The sequence below is a fragment of the Crocuta crocuta genome, unplaced genomic scaffold, assembly GCF_008692635.1.
Source record: "Crocuta crocuta isolate KB4526 unplaced genomic scaffold, BGI_CrCroc_1.0 scaffold57, whole genome shotgun sequence".
Taxonomy (NCBI): domain Eukaryota; kingdom Metazoa; phylum Chordata; class Mammalia; order Carnivora; family Hyaenidae; genus Crocuta; species Crocuta crocuta.
The window spans coordinates 4,550,470-4,569,987 of record NW_027532163.1 but is presented as its reverse complement, the minus strand read 5'-3'; positions in this window follow the sequence as shown (position 1 = coordinate 4,569,987).

Below are 19,518 nucleotides of genomic sequence, written 5' to 3'. Positions count from 1 at the left end.
CGCCCGTGATGAGGAGCAAGGAGCCCAAGTCGAGGGGTGTGTGCCTCTCCTGGCACTCTCTCCGGAGCCCGCAGAATGGACGCCTAAATAGCTGAGTATAGCTCCAGGCTGATTACAGGCCAGATCCTGCTATTGTGTCTCATCAGTTGTCATTGTTGAGGCTGCAATTGAGCTGGGATGTTTCTCTTTGTCGCCTGCTCATTTCTAGGACAGGAGTGAGCCTGAGGCCCTGGGCGGGGAGAATTCTCCCAGTGTGTGCGACGCCCCAGGTAGGGGTTGGCAGATCTCTGGAAATGGAAAATGCACTGGCAGTGGCCTTGATGCCTGTAGTCTTGGCATCAATATGATTCCTGGGTTTACAGATTTAACAAAGAGGGTTGAAGTTGCACTCACTGGCTGTGCAAACTTAAGCAATCAGCTAGACTTCTATGGCCTTAGTTTTCTCATCTGTACAATGGGACTAATAATGCTTACCTATTCCCAAGGCAGATTTGAGGGCCAAAGAAATGAAATATGAAGAGCCTGGAGATAGTTATACATACACACACACACACCTATCTATCTATCTATGCACATATCTATATCTATATATGCACACATCGATATATATACATACACATCTGTAATACATACAGTAGATATAGCAGCTCCCCATATATATTACTATGGATATTATGTGTGTGTGTGGTTTCTTTCTCTTTAGTGTGTGTGTGTGTGTGGTTTCTTATATGTCAGGAGATGACATCTGGACTTGACTGGCTAGTGGTAATAATAATAGACCTGCATTGAGTGCTCGCTATGAGGCAGGCACTCTTCTGAGCACTTTGTGTGTATTAAGGCAGTGATTCTCAGTGGGACTTTCCTGGCATCGTGTGATTTTTTGGGACTGTCCTGACATCGTATGATCGTCAAGGGACTTGCAGTACCCTCAGCATCTCTATTCGCTGAGTACAGCCAGGGCACCCTCACTTAGGACTTTGGACTCGCCTGCACTTTTAAAAACGCCCCGCTGAGAACCAGGTGGGCGGTGTGCAGGACAGAAGNCCCCCCCTGACTTAGAGGGTCCTGGCACTTGGTTTCATGTTTTGCTGTTGCCCATTTTAAATTCTCGACTTTCAACCAAGGGGCCCAGCACACGTGCCTTGAAGACTCCTTCTGCCCTGGGCCTTGCACAGAATGTACTCAGTCCCGCTCCTCTATAAAATGGGACTAATACTTACCTCAGGGGTTTGCAGCAAGAACGAGCTGAGAAAACAGCTCTGATGAGCTTAGCCCAGTGCCTGGAAATACTATGTTCCCAGCAAATGACAGCTGTTACCTGTTGGCGCAGGTGGATTTTCTGGCAACATCTTCCCCAGCAGGTAAGCTCCCTCTGCCTCACTCACGTCCCCGTATTCGGAGCCCACGTGGGGACACATCTGACACCCACTGCGGCACCAAGGTAGTCGGAAATCTTAGGCAACCAAGAATTCCCAGAAGTGGGATTTTGTTTCAGCTCTTTCCAAATATAAAAGGCGCATTGAACTTCTCTATGACTTTGACGCTGCAGATGGAATTTCCTAGAGGACTTGATGGTGACAAATCCAGGCCACGTGATCTGCCAGAACTACCACAGGCTCACAGAAGCCCCGAGCTGAGCTGCCTCCCCACTGCCGAGTGACTGACACCTGTGTGCCCTGGACAGCACTGAGGTTCGGAGATCAGGCAGAGCTCTCTTGAAGGCCCCTGAAAGTCCCCAGGGTGCATCCGGGCACGTTGTGTGGGATTCGCCTGCACCTCTGTCCTCCTGCTTTGGGTGGGGGGGGAGGGCACCCCTCCTGATGCCATCCGACGGGACACCCCCCGGAGGCTACGCAACCCAGACGTGGGCAGCAGTGAATTCCTACAAGGCCTCCCTTGGCTAATGAGGGATGAGTGTTGAAGCATAAATGCTTACCTTCCATCCCCTTGGGGGCAGCTCTGAAATACAGTTCCCACGGCCACTTGGAAGGACGTAGTGGCCCTGGGCAGTGGCCCCCAGCGCATCAGGGAACTTGTTTCCTCCTCCTGCTCCTCACTCCTGCGCCTGATACAACCCCATGCGAGGAAGGTTTTGTCTGAGGCTCTGGGGAGTCAGGGGAGCCCAGACTGAGACACCCCCCCACCCTCCTGAAATTCATTCATTCATAACAACCTACCTGTGCACATAGTTTTTTTTTTTTAATCAATCTAATGCTCTAACTATATTTAAAATTTTTTTAAATGTTTATTCATTTTTGAGAGAGAGTGAGAGAGAGAGAGAGCATGAGCAGGGGAGGGGCAGAGAGAGAGAGGGAGACACAAACCCGAAGCAGGCTTCAGGCTCTGAGCTGCAAGCACAGAGCCCAACGCGGGGCTCAAACTCACAAGCCCTGAGATCATGACCTGAGCCAAAATTGGATGCTTAACGAACCATGCCACCCAGGCACCCCTGCCCTAATTGTATTTTAACGGAGAAATTAAATGAAGTGATCTGTAAAAAAAAAAATAAGTATCCTTCACTTTGTGTATGTTCAGGCAAAATCTTACCAGAAGATCCAGGGAGTGGTGTAGACACGGTACCTTTGTGTAGATTCCCCATAAATGTGACCTGGCACTGAAAACCCATAGAAGCAGGGTCAGGGGACTTGGCTCCCTGAGTCAGCCGCCATCCTCCTGCGTCACTCGGGTCCCTTTCTCTGGGCGGCTTTTGTCTCAAGGATAAAATGTGTCATTGAACTGTAGGCTCGCTGAGGACCCATCCTGCTCTATTTCTGTAATGTTTTCTGATCTTCTGACCTTTTCTGGACATTGTTTTCTTGTGCTGGCCACCCCTCCCCCAGCTGTTAGATCAGCCGTTGACAGTTGAAATAGCAACGTTGGCATCGAGCATCGGTTCCTGCCAGGCACTGACGGAAAGGACGAGGTCTGGTCGGTATGGAGTTCGTATCTGGGGAGGAGGCTGGGGAAGAGACAGCAAGCAGACAACTGAACCTAGCGTGTGGCAGATAGTAAGAGCAACGGAGAGATGTAGAGCAGGTACGGGGATGCGAAGCATGGGGCAGAGGACGCTGGGGAAGGTTGTTAAATAAACACATTCCTTATGATCTGCACCGAGTGGTGTTATCTATAAAGGGCAGCGCTTTCTGAGCTGGCTCCCGTTTGGAATGTCTGCTGCTTCAGGTGCTCAACGGATCGTGGCCGAAAACAGTAATTATTTTATCATCTTGCATTGTTTCTGCTGGCCAGGAACTCGGGAGGGGCCCCACCAGGTGGCTTTCACTTGCCAAATTTCCAGCAGCAGAGTCAGACACGGTCTGACTTGGTTGCCAGAGTTGGAGGCTGTGGCAGCTGGGGGCCCTAGGCATCTCTCTCTAATGTAGGCTCGGGGCTTCTCCGGGGGGTTTTGTCTGGGGGAGACTCTGAGCTTCTTCACGGCAGAGAGGCCTCAGTGCAGGCGGGCCACTGAGCTCCAGGGACATGTCCCAAGCAAACCAGACAGAAGTGGAGACACCTTTTGTGCTGTTCCCTAGGAAGCCCCGTGATTCTTGTTTCCTAACGCTTACACCCCGTGGAATCCCCCCAACTCAAGGTTGCCAAGAGCTGTGACCAGATTCCAACCAATAGAATACGACAAGGCAAGGGGCTGTCATTCCCACGATTACGTTACACTGCATGGCAGAGTGTGAGGACATTTTCAGATGTAGTGAAGGTCCTTAATCAGTTGCCTTTGAGTGAATCAAAATTTGCCTTTGAGTGATCCTGAATGGGCCTAACCAAATCATGTGAGTCATCTTCTAAGAGAAGGCCTAGACCTTCCTTAAAGAGAGAGACCCTGAGACTCAGAGACTCTCTGTCCGCTGCTTGCTGTTACGGGCTGAACTGTGCCCCTTACGCATACAAATTCACATGTTGGAGTCCTAACCCCTAATACCTCAGAATGTCACTATTTGGAGACAGGGCCTTTAAAGAGGCGATTATGATAAAATGAGACCATTAGAGTGGTTTCTAAATCAGTTTAACTGTTGGTCTTATAAGAAGAGGAAATAAGGAACACCCAGAGGGATGCAAGCACAGAGAGGGGACCACGTGCGGACACAAGGCAGCTGTCTGCAGCTGTGACCGAACCTCAGAAGAAACCAAAGCTGTCAACACCTCAATCTCAGGTTCCCAGCTTCCAAAACTATGAGAAAATGCATTTCTGTCGGATTAGCTACCTGGTGTGTGGTGCTTTGTTATGGTAGCCTTAGCCCATATGTACACTTGCCTTGAAGAAGTCACTGCCATAAATGCTACAGTGACAAGGAAATGAATTCTGCCAAAAACCTGAGGAGGCTTGAAAGTGCATCCTTCCCTAGTTGAGCCTCCGGATAAGACCACCACCCAGCCATCACCCTGATTTCATCCTTGGAGGGATGAGAAGTCTATCGAGCTGTGCCCGGACTTCTGATCCACAAATGCATGAGGTAATAATAAGTGTTGTGGGAAGTCACTACGTTTGTGGTAATCTATTGCACAACATGGAATCCAAACCCACCTTTTATGATCCAGGCTTGAAAGTCACAGTACAATCTCTGCTGTGTTTTATTTGGGTGCCAGCGAGCCACAAGCCCACCTGGATTCAAATACTGGGACTGGAGGTGTTGATGCAGCCAAATTTGGAAAATATACCCTGTAGCACCTGCATAATTGAATTGTCATTCATGGCTCATGGTTGGAAACCGTAGCTTGCTTTCCGCATCTACATCATCTTAATTTACACTGCGTGTTTTCTCCGATCGGTCCTCACATGGGCTTCTACTGAGGCCTGCTTGAACCCCTCTGAATGATGTCTGTCTGTTCCTTCCAAGAGACACAACACCAGCTAGTATCATAATACCTGCGTATGTTATCAAACAGGCTTTTCCAAACACGCTGCCCACACTTGATGACTCTTTGGTCAGACATTTTCTCATGATGCTTGATAGATAGAAACAGTTTTTCATTTTTATAGATTTTCCTCCATTCCACCTTTGCTGCTGCTCCAGTGGCTGGTTCCATTGGTGCAGCCTGGGAAAGCTTGAGCGGAGCGAGCCGACTGGAAGTGTGTGCCTTGGCACTGTGTGCGGTGGCCTCCAAAGTAGACTCTCCATGAGCTAGCTCCGTGTCCCGGTGCTTTCCAGTGAGAAAGGGCCTTGGAGGACATTCAGCCAACCAGACATCTGGGGCTCAGTTCCCTTCTACAACATCCCCACCTAGTGGACCTGCCAGAGTGCTTCTCCAGTGGGGATAATTATAACTTCCAGTTGCCCCAGGGAAGGAAAGGGCAGGTTCTAGCCAGAAGAAAGAGGCCATTCATCAGCTTGAGTCTCTAAGCTGCTTTCCTTGACCTCTTTAGCAAGACAATAGCCTTGACAGCCAGGCACTGTCAGAAGAAAAGGATTTTCTAAATTCCTCTGGTGTCATTATGATGTTAGAGTTTGGCTGACTAGGTCCTAGAGTTTCATCTGGAGACAGAGGAGAAAGAAGCCATGGTCTGAGGCTGGGGGCAATGAGAAGTCCGTTCCTTCTACTTTGGGAGATTCTGGGAGGAAGAGAAGAGAGGCAGGGGAAGTAGAGGGGCTGGCCAAGGTCCTGGGTGGGGGTGTGCTGTGGAGGTCAGAGGGAGGAAGAGGAACTCCACAGAGCCGTGACACGGCTCCCCATGCATCCAAGCAGAGGCTGCCAGGATCTAGGAGAAGCCCACCCAGTGGCCTCTTCCAAAATGGTGCAAGGAGACGGATAGTAGTCTGACAGAGAGGTACTTCAAAGCCCCAGGAGATCTCAGTGTTTATGTGCCCTAGTGAGGAGACCAGGGGATGCTGAGAGGGGTGGCAGAGTGGTCTGCGGAGGGACAAAGAGACCACTGCAGGTAGGCACCTGAGACCGGAGCGAATGGCCCAGACCCAGTGACGGGCTTGGCCAACACCATCTGACGTACACTTACCACTTAGTGAATGTGAGGCTTTACCTGAGCCCTTGCTGTTTGTTACCTCATCCGAATTTTGTCGATGAGGAAACCATTCAGTAAGATTAGATAGACTCAGCCAGACCTTAGTCCCAAGGCCAGGTAGCAAATCAGGGCAGGGCAGAGGCCGGGGAGTATCTAGAAAATTCTGGATGCATGTGAGGACCCTTCCTGAACTCAACTCCCACTGCCACAAGGACCCTGAAAATCCTCCTGAAGGAGAAGCCAAGAGGGGAGAAATCGGAAACACTGCATTTTACTTCCACAGCTTGAATGATCTAATGAAAGTATGTAACTGTTGGATTACAGTGAATTCACTGGACTGGCCTACATTTAGTTTACTCATTATCCACCCAGTAGGGTGGGGTCCATAAAAAATATTAGATAAATTAGAGGCAGACTACAGAAGCTTCATGTTTTGCATGTTTGAGTGGAATGCAAGTCAATGTATGACTTGAGCTCATTTCTTAGCCTGGATCATATCTAAGCAGCTGTTTGGTCTGAGTTTGAGAGTCAGAAAGTTCTGGGTTTAAATTCCAGCTGAGCTACTCACTTGCCGTTTGACTGAACAACTTAACCCTCTAGGGCTTCATCATCTTCACACAGAAAATGATGACCTCATGTATATATGGTTTAAACAAAAACCCAGTAAACATTTTCTACAAGAGGCCAGAGAATGAATAATTTAGACTCTGCAGGTCATAGAATCTCTATGGCAACTATTCATTTCTGCTACTGAGGCACAATAGCAGCCACAGACAATACATAAATGGGTAAGCATGGCTGTGTTCTAATAAAACTTTATTTACAAAAAAAAATTAAAAAAGGAGTGCTGGATTTGACCCAAGTGGCTTAGTGTGCTGACCCCTGGGTTAGAGTACAGGCTACATGACAACACAAGGAGATTCCCAAATACAGTGTCTTCATTAAGACAAAAGTTTATTTCTCTCCTCCAATAACCGTCTGGAGGTGAGCCCACCTTCAGGATCGAGGTTCTTCCCATCCTTTGCTCTGCATGCCTCAGCAATATTTCAGGAGTGGCAAGGACCAGGCTGGAGGGAGTGGAGCTGAGCAAGCAAGGGGAAGAGAGTAGGAAGGAAGTCAGAGAGGGTGTGTGTGTGTGTGTGTGTGAAAGAGAGAGAGACAGACCGACAGACAGAGGCAGTGAGAGTAGTTTAGGGTCTTGTAGACTGCTATTGGGATATGAGGATGGCATCCCAGACTTTTCTTGAGCCACCTGGTCTGAACTACATTTTAACAGGATCCCTTCAGCACTATGTGGAGAAGAGACTGGGGATAGTCAAGGAGGTAGTGGGGACCAGTGAGGTCATTGCAATTATTGAGGCAAGAGACAATGGTGACAAGGAATGGTTGGATTCTGAACATATTTTTTTTCCATGTTTATTTTATTTTTGAGAGAGAGAGAGAGAGAGAGACAGTGCAAGCAGAGTAGGGCCAGAGAGAAGGAGAGACACAGAATTGAAGCAGGTTCCAGGCTCTGAGTTGTCAGCACAGAGTCTGACGCAGGGCTCGAACTCACGAACCTCAAGATCATGACCTGAGCTGAAGTCCGACACTTAACCAACTGAGCCACCCAGGCGCCCCATGAACATATTTTTAAAAGGAAATGTGCTTCTTCCCCCACCCCCACCCCTGTGGGAAGATTCATGACTTTAGTTAGCGTATCCAAAATGATCCTCCAAAAAATGACAAATCACTGTGTAGGCCTGACACATTTGGGATGTGACCACAGGCCTCAAGGAATCATTTAGTTTCCAGGCATCCTATAGCAAGTGGGTCCACATGAGCAAGCAGTGCATGTTTTGTTGGACTCTGAATCCCCAGTGCTTAGCACAATGCCTTACACATAGCAGGCTCTTAACAAATATTTGTTGAAGGAAGGAAGGAAGGAAGGAAGGAAGGAAGGAAGGAAGGAAGGAAGGAAGGAAGGAATTTCCACTAACAAAAGGCAAAAAATGCAAGAAAGTGCATTGTGTAGCAATGAACACAGTCTGCCAAGAAGCCACGTATTTGTGTTATATTCCATGCAGATGCACAGCTTTGCCTCAGAGCTGCCGCCGTGTGAGAACGAGAGAGCGACAGGGCCAAGATGGCGGTGTTGGTGCAGCTGGCTCAGCCGAGTTCAAGGAGCCACAGCTTCACAGGCCTCTTGGTCGTGCTTTAGTAAATCACAAAGCCATAGGCTTTTACAGTCTCTGTTATTTGGAAGCAAGATGGTTAAAGCTGCAAATCCCAAGGGGCAGCCACGTTCAAAATCTTCTACTTAAAGACAAAAGGCACAAGCAGGAAATTGCCAGGTCTACAACTCTTGGGCAAGACATGCTGTGACGGTTAATTTTATGTGTCACAGGGTACCCAGATATATGGTTAGACGTTATTTCTGGGTGTGTCTGCGAGGGTGCTTCTGAATAACATTTGCATTCGAATCAGTAGACTGAGCAAAGCACTTGCCCTCCCCAGTGTTGGGGGGGCCTCATCCTATTCATTTAAGGCCCTACAGAGAACAAAAGACTGAGCAAGGGAGGATTCACTCTCCGCCCGCCTGCCGGGTCTTGGAGCTGGGACTCTGGTCTTCTATAGCCTTCAGACTCAGACTAGAATTTATACCACTGGCTCTCCTGATTGTCCCCACGTCTTTGGATTACAGATCTGGGGAGCCTCCATAATTGCATGAACCAATTNCCCGCTAATTGGTTCTGTTTCTCTGGAGATCCATGGCTAATACATATGCCATTCCTGGGCCTTGGCTTCCCACCTAAAACGCAATGATCTTAGAAGAGGCCTCTAAAGGATTTCAGACCCACATGAACCATATCTTTGGACCCAGGACCCCACTACTACATACACGTGCTTTACCTTGAATGGTCTCATGGAGAAAACATGGACTTGGGAGTCAAACACATCTGGATCAGCACCTGGCACCTAGAAAGCTGTGGCTTTTTTGCACTTGTGAATTACAGAGGGAGGGCAGCACAGTGGGTGAGCATACACTCTGGTGCCAGATCTTCCCAGGTTTGAAGCCAGGCTCTTCTACCTACTGGCTGTGTGACTCCAGATGAGTTCCTTAACCTCTCTGTGCCTCTTGTTGCTTCATCTGTGAAAGAAGGATAACGATGGACCTACCCTACAGAATTGATGCTGATAAACTGAAAAGCATAAATACGTATAAAGCTCAGGTGGGCAAGTGCCACCTGAAGGTGAGATATGATTAGTATTTTCAGTGTGACCTTGCCAAAGCGACATGAGCTATCTGAGTTTCAGTTCCCTCATCTGTAAAAGAGGATAATAATATGGGCCCTGCCCATTGGTCATGAGGATTAGATGCAACAATGTATACATGACTGACGTAAACCATGCAGGCATATAAACTAACATGAGAATGGGGCTCATTCTCCTCCGCGGCACTTTGTGCATCTTGAAGACAATACAGTGCAGTGGCTAAAAGTGTGGGTTCTGGATTGGGGTGGCCAGATTTAGCCAATAAAAATGCAGGATGATCTGTTAAATCTGAATTTCAGAAAAACAAAGAATAATTTTTTAGCATATGTCCCATGCAATATTTGGGACATTCTTATACTTTAAAAAAAATGCTTGTTGTTTATCTGAAATTCAAATTTAACAGGGCAGCCTGCGTTTTAAACCCCATCCTGAGGGCAAACTAATTGTGTTCATATCCCAGGTCTTATTGGCTGTATAAACTTGAGTAAGTGCCCTCCCTGCTCTGGACCACAGTTTCCTGACTTTGCCAGTCTTTAGCTGTGCATCCCAGGGAAGCCCCAAACTCTCTGTGCCTCCATTTTCTCATCTGTAAAAAGGGGAGATGAATGTGCCCGCCTCGTAGAATAGTAATGAGAACCAGTGAGTTAAGCCACGTAACGTTCTGCTCAGCACGCAATAGATGCTGACCATCATGCCGTCAATGTTGTTTCAGCGAATATGACTTGAGCACTCTCTTTGGGTAGGTGGCATGCTGGGTATTGGGAAAATAGTGGTGACCCGCACAAACCCAGCCTCTAAATTGAAGGCTTCCTCCTGCCATGGCCTTCATGACTTTAATGGGTATAGAAATTTCACATCTTTAATTTCCTAACAGCCACCGAGCGTGTGTTTGAATTCACTTATTATTCCTTTGCAAATGTCCACTTTTCCATTCCCCTGGGCCACCGTGACTATAAATCATTGTCTTGTGATTCCATGCTTAGAAAGAGCCAGGGCTAGAACGTGCTCATTGGAGGGTTTTACTGGGTTATTTATTGTGACAGAAAATGCAAATGGGTTGGCAGTAAACATAAGGGGTAAAAAAGCTACCTCAGCAGTACAGGCAGAACGTAAATGCAGACGGAAACGGTGGGGAGAGAGTGGCATTTTTAGTAAGTAGAGCAGATACTCCACTTTGCGGAAGAAATGAAATGCCAGAAAATTCTCCTGACTTCCTATGTTACTGAAAGACACTTCAAGTTGACCTGCTTCTTCTTTCAGAACCCAAGAATGACATTATATTTCACTGTATTTGGTGCAAAAAGGCTGATGGAATGGAAAATAACACACTAGAAGGGAACCGTAGGGGAGAACAGAGCTTTGCTGGACTCCACCAACTTGCGGCACCTGCAGACGAGATCGTCTCTCGGGGCTGACAAATTTCCCGTTTCTACTGGTCTATTTCATACCAGAAAGATCTTTTCCAAGTGGTTAAAAATATATTCCCCTGGTCTCTGTGGATGACTTGCAAACAGTGTAAGAACTTAGGGAGCCCTTGTTACCTAGATCTGCTCACAGATACACATTGCCATGTCCTGAGTTGTCGATGTTAGTGGAGAAAATACTTCTTTCCTACTCCCGATGTTTCCTTCCACATAGAGGGAGCCCCAGGAACGCAGTCATTCTGGCACCAACTCGCGCATTTTCTTCTCTCCGCCTGAGACCAGGTGGGACGTCCTAATGGGACTAGTGAGCTAGGAGAGACCAGCGTGCTGAAGCCAAATCCATCCTCTCCCTCCTGCTTAGCCTGCAAAGAGCAAACGTGTCCCTTGTTCCTCCGTTCCATGCATCTGTGACTAGGTACGCGTGTCTGTTTCAGGGTTCAGTGTTACGAAATCCACCTGCCTGCACATAATGAGACCAATCTCTGAAGTAAACGTCATCGGCAGTAAAGGCGCTATTTTGGCATTTTATGCTTGCTCAATGGGGACGGTTTCCAGACAAAGAGGAGTTTGTGTTGGTCTATTCAAGCTGATGTAACAGAATACTACAGACTGGGTGGCTTAACAATATTTATTGCTCATGGTTCTGGAGGCTGGGAGTCAAAATCAAGGTGCTGGCAGATTTGGTGTCTGTAAGGACCCCGTCCTAGCTCGCAGAAAGCCACCTTCTCCTATATCCTCACAAGGCTGAGAACCAAGAACAAGGTCCTATGTCTCCTCCTCTTTCATAGGGGCTCCTAATCCCATTCATGAGGGCTTCAGCCTCATGACCTAATCACCTCTCAAAGATACCCTCACACTGGGGATTAGGTTGCAACATATGAATTTTGGGAGAAATAAACATTCATTCCATAGCAGCTAGGGACAGAGTTATGCCCAGTCCTGGGAGTTCACAAAGCTATCTCTGAGGTGTCCTGAATGGTCTTCAGATCATCAATAGCCTTCTCTAGGTCGGCCACAACTCACAAAACACGGGCAGAAGCCTCACTGTCACTAAGAAAAATCTTCTTGGGAGTGGTTAAGGAGATGAAGGCAATTACATTCCTCTTCCACATTCCATTCCCAGCCAAGAGTCTGCTCAGATGGCTTCAACCTCCCCTGGGTATTATAGAAATGGCACCTGTCCCTTAAACAATGTGTATGGAGAGGGAGAAACGGTGGTGTGTGTGCGAGTGTGTGTATGTGTGTGGTACGGGGGTGAAGAGGGTGTGTGTGTTATGTTGTATATGTGTAGCATAGTATGTGTTTGTGATGTGGATTGTGTGTGGGGGGATGGTATGTATACTATGTTGGTTCCTAAACTTTCTCAAATCAAGGGTTCATTTGGCAGCAATCTCAGTGCTACAAGCCACTAAAAATGGTATCTGGGTCTTCATCACTGCACAACAAATGACTCCAAAACCAAGCAAGCAGCTTAAAACAATAAACACTCATGATCTCAGCCTCTAGGGGTCAGGAATCCACAAGTGCCTTAGTGACACTCAGTTTCTCGTGAAGCTGTAATCAGGACCTTGGCCAGGGCTGCAGTCATCTGAAGGCCCGACTGGGGTTCACGGATCGACCTCCAGGGTGGTTCGCTCACGTGGTGGTGGCTGTTGGCAAGAGGCCTCAGGTCCTTCCATGTGGGCCTCTTAACAGGCCCCTTGAACGTCCTCACAGCATGATGCCGGCCTCCCACAGGGAGCTAAGAAACAGCAAGAAGGAAGCCTCTCTGCATTTTTAGACCATTTCTTGGAAGTTACACAGCAACACTTGGCCACATTCTATTCCTTGGACATAAGTCCATAAGTGCAGCTTGCATTCATGGGAGGGAAATCAGTCTCCACTTCCTGAAGGGGGGCGGACACCAAAGAATTTGTGAACTTGGGTGACACGGTGCAGACAAAGAGAAGCAAAGGCAGAAGAATCTTAAAATTTATGGAATCTACTATGGCCAGAGTAAAATATATTAATGTTTGAACACTTAGACCTTTTTATCCCTCCAGCCTTTTCCCAGGAAAACTGATATGGAGAGATGGGACAGAGGCCAGGCAGTGGATGGATGGGTGGCATATGGGAGGGGTGTTTTAACACTGGAGAATCAGGAGGGGCCAGCATGGAATGTGAGATACTGGAAAACATCTCCACTGGGGGAGACCGGCTTGAAGAAGCAGTATGCGGAGGGTCATAACCAGGCTTTCCTCTTCTTCCAGGGAAACAAGGAGAGACCAGAAATGCTTGTAATTAATTCCTGGTTTGGGGGTTGTTTCATTAAATTCTACACTGTGGTGAGACTGGACCACCTGGGTCTTACCATTTTCTCAAGCTACATTCACACTCCCTGAGAATTTCCACCGTTAATGTAAAATGGTGTGGAAGCACTATTGTTAAAGCTGCTTAAGTACTTTTGTATCTTTCCTAAGATGTTTGTATTCTCGGGACCTAGGCCAGCACTGTTCACGTAGGGGATACTCAGTACTGGCTGGAAAGATCAAGCTAAAAAGCTAATTTGGATTTTCACATGATTTATGAGCCAGGATGGGGTGATCCAGAGGATACATATAAATTTGAACTGAAAAATATTTGAGGGTTGCAATGTGTCCAGAATTCCTAGATGGGTTTCAAGAAGCAAAGGCAAGACATTCAGGGTTAATCACACCAAGGCTGAACAGAGTTGATCCTGGGGGCCCAGACAAGTGTCAAGGCTCCAATTTTCTCCTGAGGCCCCAGCTTTACTTTCACATGCTCTTTAGCGCACACCACCATTGAAAGCAAACAGAGAGATGACAGAACCAGTTGGGTTGGCGACACAAACTGGTGTCTATCAGCCCCACCACTGGCGATGCCCATCATGGCTCTGGGTCATTTCTGGGGATGATGCATGGGCTGCGGTGGAGCATGGAGAACTGAGCAGGTTTTCTTGCAAGATGAAAGAACTTAGCTGTATTTTTTCTCTTGGTTTCTAGTAGACATCTAGAGACATATGCAGGCGAGTGCTCTTCAGCGTTCACATACAGATTTTAGAAAGCGCTGGGAATTTGGGGGTAGCACTTATATTCCTGTAGGCCTCTTTCTGCATTGCCTTGGCTTATTGTCTGGCTGAAGGCAGAAGGTGAGATTTAGCAAGAGAAGCAAGAGACTGCCTGGAGCAGGGGCCAAGAAGTGGGGCTCACCTAAGGCCCTTAGTCTCAGCTCTGCTACCCAATTTGCTGGAAAAAGTCATTTGTGCCAATTAGGCCCTGGTTAGTAAAGGGTTGTCCTGTCTGGGAGGCAGGTAGAGAAGCCAATCGTAAGAACAGGTGATCAATGAAAGTGACACATTGTTCACACCTCCAATTCTTCTTAGACAGTTAGCCCTCAATTAGCTCTCTGAGAAAAAGAGAAAGTGAGTGTATTTGCCTTACTAATGACCACATGGTCAGGACTGAGCAATTTACACAGCATTTGAGTTCCAAGATTAAATGCGCTGAAATATTGGGATTGATGATTCTGACTTGCAGGTTTGAAAAAATTCACTTCTTTTCTATACTTCTCCACAAACACAAAACAATGATTCAGTCATCAAACAATAGTGAAAAGGCCATTCTCCTCTCTATCTTGGTCAAAATTACTTGCTCTGGCCTGAAGCAGCCCTTCTTCCTACGAATTTATTATCTGTATTCACAGTTCATACTTCACTGGAACGCACTGGGCCCAGGTCAATGTCTCTTTATGGTTAGATACCTATCAAGTAGGTACCTGATCAGTTGAGCATCCATTCTCTTTGGTTGGTGCTTGTGATGGACACACTGTAAGGTGACCCCTAACCCCATGAGTCCTTTAAAATCCCCTCCCTTTGAGGAGTGACTGCAGGACCTATGACCCACTTCAAACTAATAGAATAGGGCCAAGGTGATGGGATCTCACACCTATGACTCCTGATGACCTTGCAGAAGCTAACAGTTATGTCATGACAGGATCTATGGGGGAAGGCCACTGGCATGGAGCTGTGTGTGACTCCCTAGGAGCTGAAAGAGGTCTCCAAGTCAAGAGTCAGCAAAAATATGGGGTCCAGAGCCCCATCATAACAAGGAAATGAATTCTGTGAACAACCTGAATGAGCCTGAAAGGAGATGTTTCCCCAGTTGAGCCTCCAGATGAGAACACAGTGTGGCTGACACCTTGATGGCAGCCTCTTGAGACCTGAGCAGAGGATTGAGCTCAGCTGTGCTTGGACTCCTGACCCATGGGGACTGTGAGCTAATGGCCATGTTCTGTTTTAAACCCCTACATTTGTGGTCATTTGTTACGTAGCAATAGAAAATTACTTCGACCCACATGCTATACCAGTAGTTAAATAATTGGTTATCACTGCCTGTTTCTTTCATTGCGCAATTAGCCACACACTGCTTTGTGATGCAGAAACACTACACCTAGTGTTGTCACAATAGCTTCCTGTGATGGTCATTCTTCCTTTCAACTAGCTTTAAGTCCCCTGAGGGCAAGAACTCGGCCCCTGTACTTTTTAAAAAGCTCCACAGCATATCAATGTAATTGACACACAGTAAGTACACAGTCATATGTAATTTGAGGTTTTGACCCTTCATTTGTCCAGCGAAACCAAAGGGGTCTAAAGACATAGAGACACGAGGCAAACTTTCACTGCCCACTTGCTGTGTGCCGGGTTAGAGGCCAGACATGCAGAGAACAAGACAAAAGTCTTGCCCTCAATTTGTTCATGGTTCCATCCAATCCATGGGATCCCATCTTGTCACCGTGCAGAATCAGAGGATGCCCAAAGATCCCTAGAGTTCTTTTTCAATCTGTCAAGAGTATGATTGTGCAGATCAGGTGGAGGTGCAGCTGTAAAGTCCTTCAGTGACTTTTTAATGACTTTTTAGTGTGTAGGTAGAAGCCTAAGTCCCCCTGCAGTATCCATCTTCCATTTAAACAGGAAGTAAGCCACAAAGATAAATGGGCATACTCTGCCCCTCCACAATAGCCCGTCATGCCCTCAAATCTGTAACTCAAGTGGGTAAATCCATATGCAAGCAGACCAGAGATCAGAGCCATGTTAGGTATGAGCTACTTTTTATTCATAGATGTACAGAATGTATCGATTTAGGAGGCATGTTGTTTCTTAACTGTATTTACCAAAACGAGTTATATATTTAGCCTTAAAATGCATCCATTGTAGCTTGCATACTGCAAAATTTGCTTTCATATACATATAAACTATTCTTATTTTACCTAAGTTATGCATCTAAGATACATAAAAATGGTACCAAATGGCATATTGGCTTATTTTTATCACAGTTCTGATACATTCCTGATAGTCAAAGGGATTGATTGGGAATGCATAGTTTCCTACTGGAAAAAAAAAAAAAAAGGCAGATTCTGGAACAAGTAATGGAAGAATGTAAGGATAAGAATGCCTCACTAGGTTTAGATCTCAGTCTCTTTACAATACAGTTCGTATTTCAATTTGCAAATCAACTGGCTCTCTTCATTACAAATTGGCTGTTAATCTGCCTAGTAGTTTCACTCTCTACTTGCCTGGCTGAGGCAAAGGAAATCATGATGACCTTTTTTCTTCCGTCGTATTTCTGCTTTCCCAAAAGAGTTTCCTCCAGAGCCATCTGCCCTGCTTTTCTGTCCATTCCCTTCTATTGTCACGAGTTGGGACCACCTTACTCACTGAATCAACAACAGGACTATTGCTCTCTATTTAACAAAATCTTTGGCCAGTGCCTAATTAAAGAACTCTTTTCCAAAACTATGAGCGAGAGGCTGATACCTCTGTAGAAGAATCAGAAAGCCTGCTAACGGCACATGCAAATAGACTCCCTTCCTGTAGACCTTCATCTCTCTTTCATTATACCCCGGTCAGAGAAATTTCCATCGTGAGTGTTCCTGGCAACCAAACCTCCAGTATCCCACGCTGATTTCTTTCCTAAAAATACACAGCCTCTCACTCCATGGGGAAGAAAAATGCAACCCTGGCATTTCCAGTGTGCTCCCCGAAGGCTGATTATGACCTGGAGCAATTCATCATCACTCGTGCCTTTGAGTTTTCAGTTTTCCCCTCTTAGAAGCCTTCGGGTGTATCTTGTGGACATTGTGACAAGAACCAGATGTGTCTCGACCTCAACAACCCCACCAGAACTGTGGGGGGAGGGGAAGCGAGGGTAGAGAGGCAGCCGTGCCAGCTAGAAACCCTCTTTAGAAGAGAAAATTATCTGAAACTTCTGGAAGACTTTCAAGAGTGGGGCTTTGCATGTTGTAGCAGTTCCGTAGTGTTGAATCGTTAAATGGACTGGTTGATTAAATGGTGTCTATTCAGCATTATCCTCCTTCTGGCTATGCATATTTTGCTGCATTTTTTAGTTTTATCTCAAGGTGCTGCTATATTCTGAATCATGATAAAAAAGTCTTTATTTGGAAGGCATGTCAGACTATCACAAAGAAAACACAAAGCCTGCTGTTCGGGGAGAAAGCTCTGCTTTGGCCACTCACTACTGGATGGTCCTGAGCAGGCAAGTGACTTCGATTTTTGCACCTACTTCCTTCTCTCGGAAATTAGAATCCTGCCCACCAATAAGCTGAAGAACTATTTAGTAAACAGATGAGCTGGACGCAAATGTACACCGCAAACATCTAAAGCTTTGCTGAAATGCGGGGTGGTCTTATCCATTGCCTGAGCACACGGTACCATTCACACCTAAGGCTTGTTTTTCGTCTTCATGAGAGATCTGTTCCTGATCCCATGCTTTAAGGCTGCGTGGCATGGCTACCTGGAGGGCTGAGCCTAGTCACAGAGACTGTAAAGAACAAACAAGCTGACAAGATGCGAACCAATGGGGGATGGGAAGGCATGGATAAGAACAGCACCTCCTAGAACCATCTCCACAGGAGGGGGGGTGTCCCACATATCTCTCTGCTTTGGGTTTCTGGTGTTGTTGGTTGCTTTTTTTTCCCCCCCTTCTGTCTTACATTATTACTGGAAAAAAACTTCTTGCAGAAATTGTTTAAAACTTGAGGGATTCTTAGGAGAAAGCAGTGGGATTAATGAAGCAAAGCTTCTACCACCTCGTGCCAAGAACATCTATGCTCCTTTAGCACGTCGGCCAGAACAAATATCTACTCCCTCAGCACGGAGACTCCTGTAGGCTGCAGACTCTGCTCTGGTCTTATCTTGTAAAAAGGAAAAGAAAAGAGAAGCTGGTGGCGTCTGAGTGGTGTACCCACCTCCTCGCCTTCACCCTGCCCCCAGCTCCCTCAACCTGCCTTCCACCAGCCAACGTCTCATCTGGACTCAGCAAGGACCCCTCTCCCCAGCATGCAGCTGGGAGGCTGGTGCCCTGCTTGGGAGAGGCAGCCCTGTGGAGAGGTGCCCTGAGTGCCTTCTCCACAAGCGGCTGCATTCGGGGACGTCATCACAACCTGGCACAAGTGCGGGGACTGTCTAAATGTCCCCGACATTGTTTGCCAAGTGCCTGTTTTTCCGCCCAGGCTTCTGGGAGGTTCCATGTGCCAGAAAGAATTGTTTGCCCATCCTAACTGCCGGAGGGGTGGCAGGGCTGCCCCACTTTCGGCCTCCGATGTGGAGATCGGGGCATTTGTAGTCAATTCGAATAAACCAGGAAGGCAAAAGAATGCGCAAGAGTGATTTCACGCTAAAAAAAAAAATGAAAACAAACCACTTTCTCCTGTGGGGTCGGTGCTTGGTAGGAAAGTTTCAAGCAGCAAGGCTACTGGGTGTGGGTGACCTCCTTCCTTAAAACCCCCGGTGTCCTCGGCTGAAAGCACTCAGCCTGTAGTCCCAGAATGGACCGAGGAGTGCAGTTGTAACATCGATGCGATTTGCTGCCTTGATCTGGATTGCTTGAACACCAGAAACAACAATGCATTCATATCTGTGGCCAAACATTTACCTACTCATGACTTGGCAAACAATTGTGAAAAAATAACACTACAGTACATTTTGATTGTGCTGACTTCAGGGCTACAAGAGATGTGGCCGGTTGCTCTTTCAGAGCCCATCCCCAAATCCACTTCATGTTCTCTGAAGAGAATCAAGCTAATCAGGCTGAGCACCCTCTGGGAACCTTCCACAAAACCAGAGCCCCAGGGCTTCTCCATTATCCACACCAGAGAAGCCCATTTGGAAATAGGTCCTCTGGCTCCCTGGGTGTGGACTTGGTCTGTGGGACTCAGTGGGTCTCATTGCAAAGCTGGTCCCTGTTGATGGGCCTGAGACCCCCAATCTATTGGGAATGAGCCTTTGCCAGCATATGGCCCCATGTCAGCATCTGAGCCCCGTGGGGCTTTCCTCTACTACACTCCTGGGACAGGAAGGGGCACTAGTGTCATGAGCACCTTGGGTTCTGCCATCTGGTGCCTCAGCCTCTCTCGAAGGGCTGTGCTTGCAGCAGCAACACTGGCAAATCAACAAAGCGGGACCGTTGTAGGAGTAGGGAGGTCGGCAGGTGGGCAGATCGGTAGGTTGGTATTCAATGACTTGTAAGATTAAGTTGCCCAAGGGCAAAACCATGCACGAATCAAAGGGCCACCTCTAGGTTTTCAAAGTACATCGAGACTTGTGTAAAAGTCCTCTTTGATTCCACAAAATCTTGCTCCAAAAATTCTACCAAATGCTCATCAGATAGAAATACCTGTTCTATTGCTTTGAAAGATGGATAAAAAGCACCATTCAGTCTTTGGCCTGTCTGCTGGTTACCCACAAACTCAAAAGAATGGGTTCAGGGAAGCAGCTGGGTCATGGAGAGCATCTAACAAGGGTATTGCTCCGGCCACCCCGGGGGTCGGCTTTGAACCACAAGGAAGAGGGGAAAA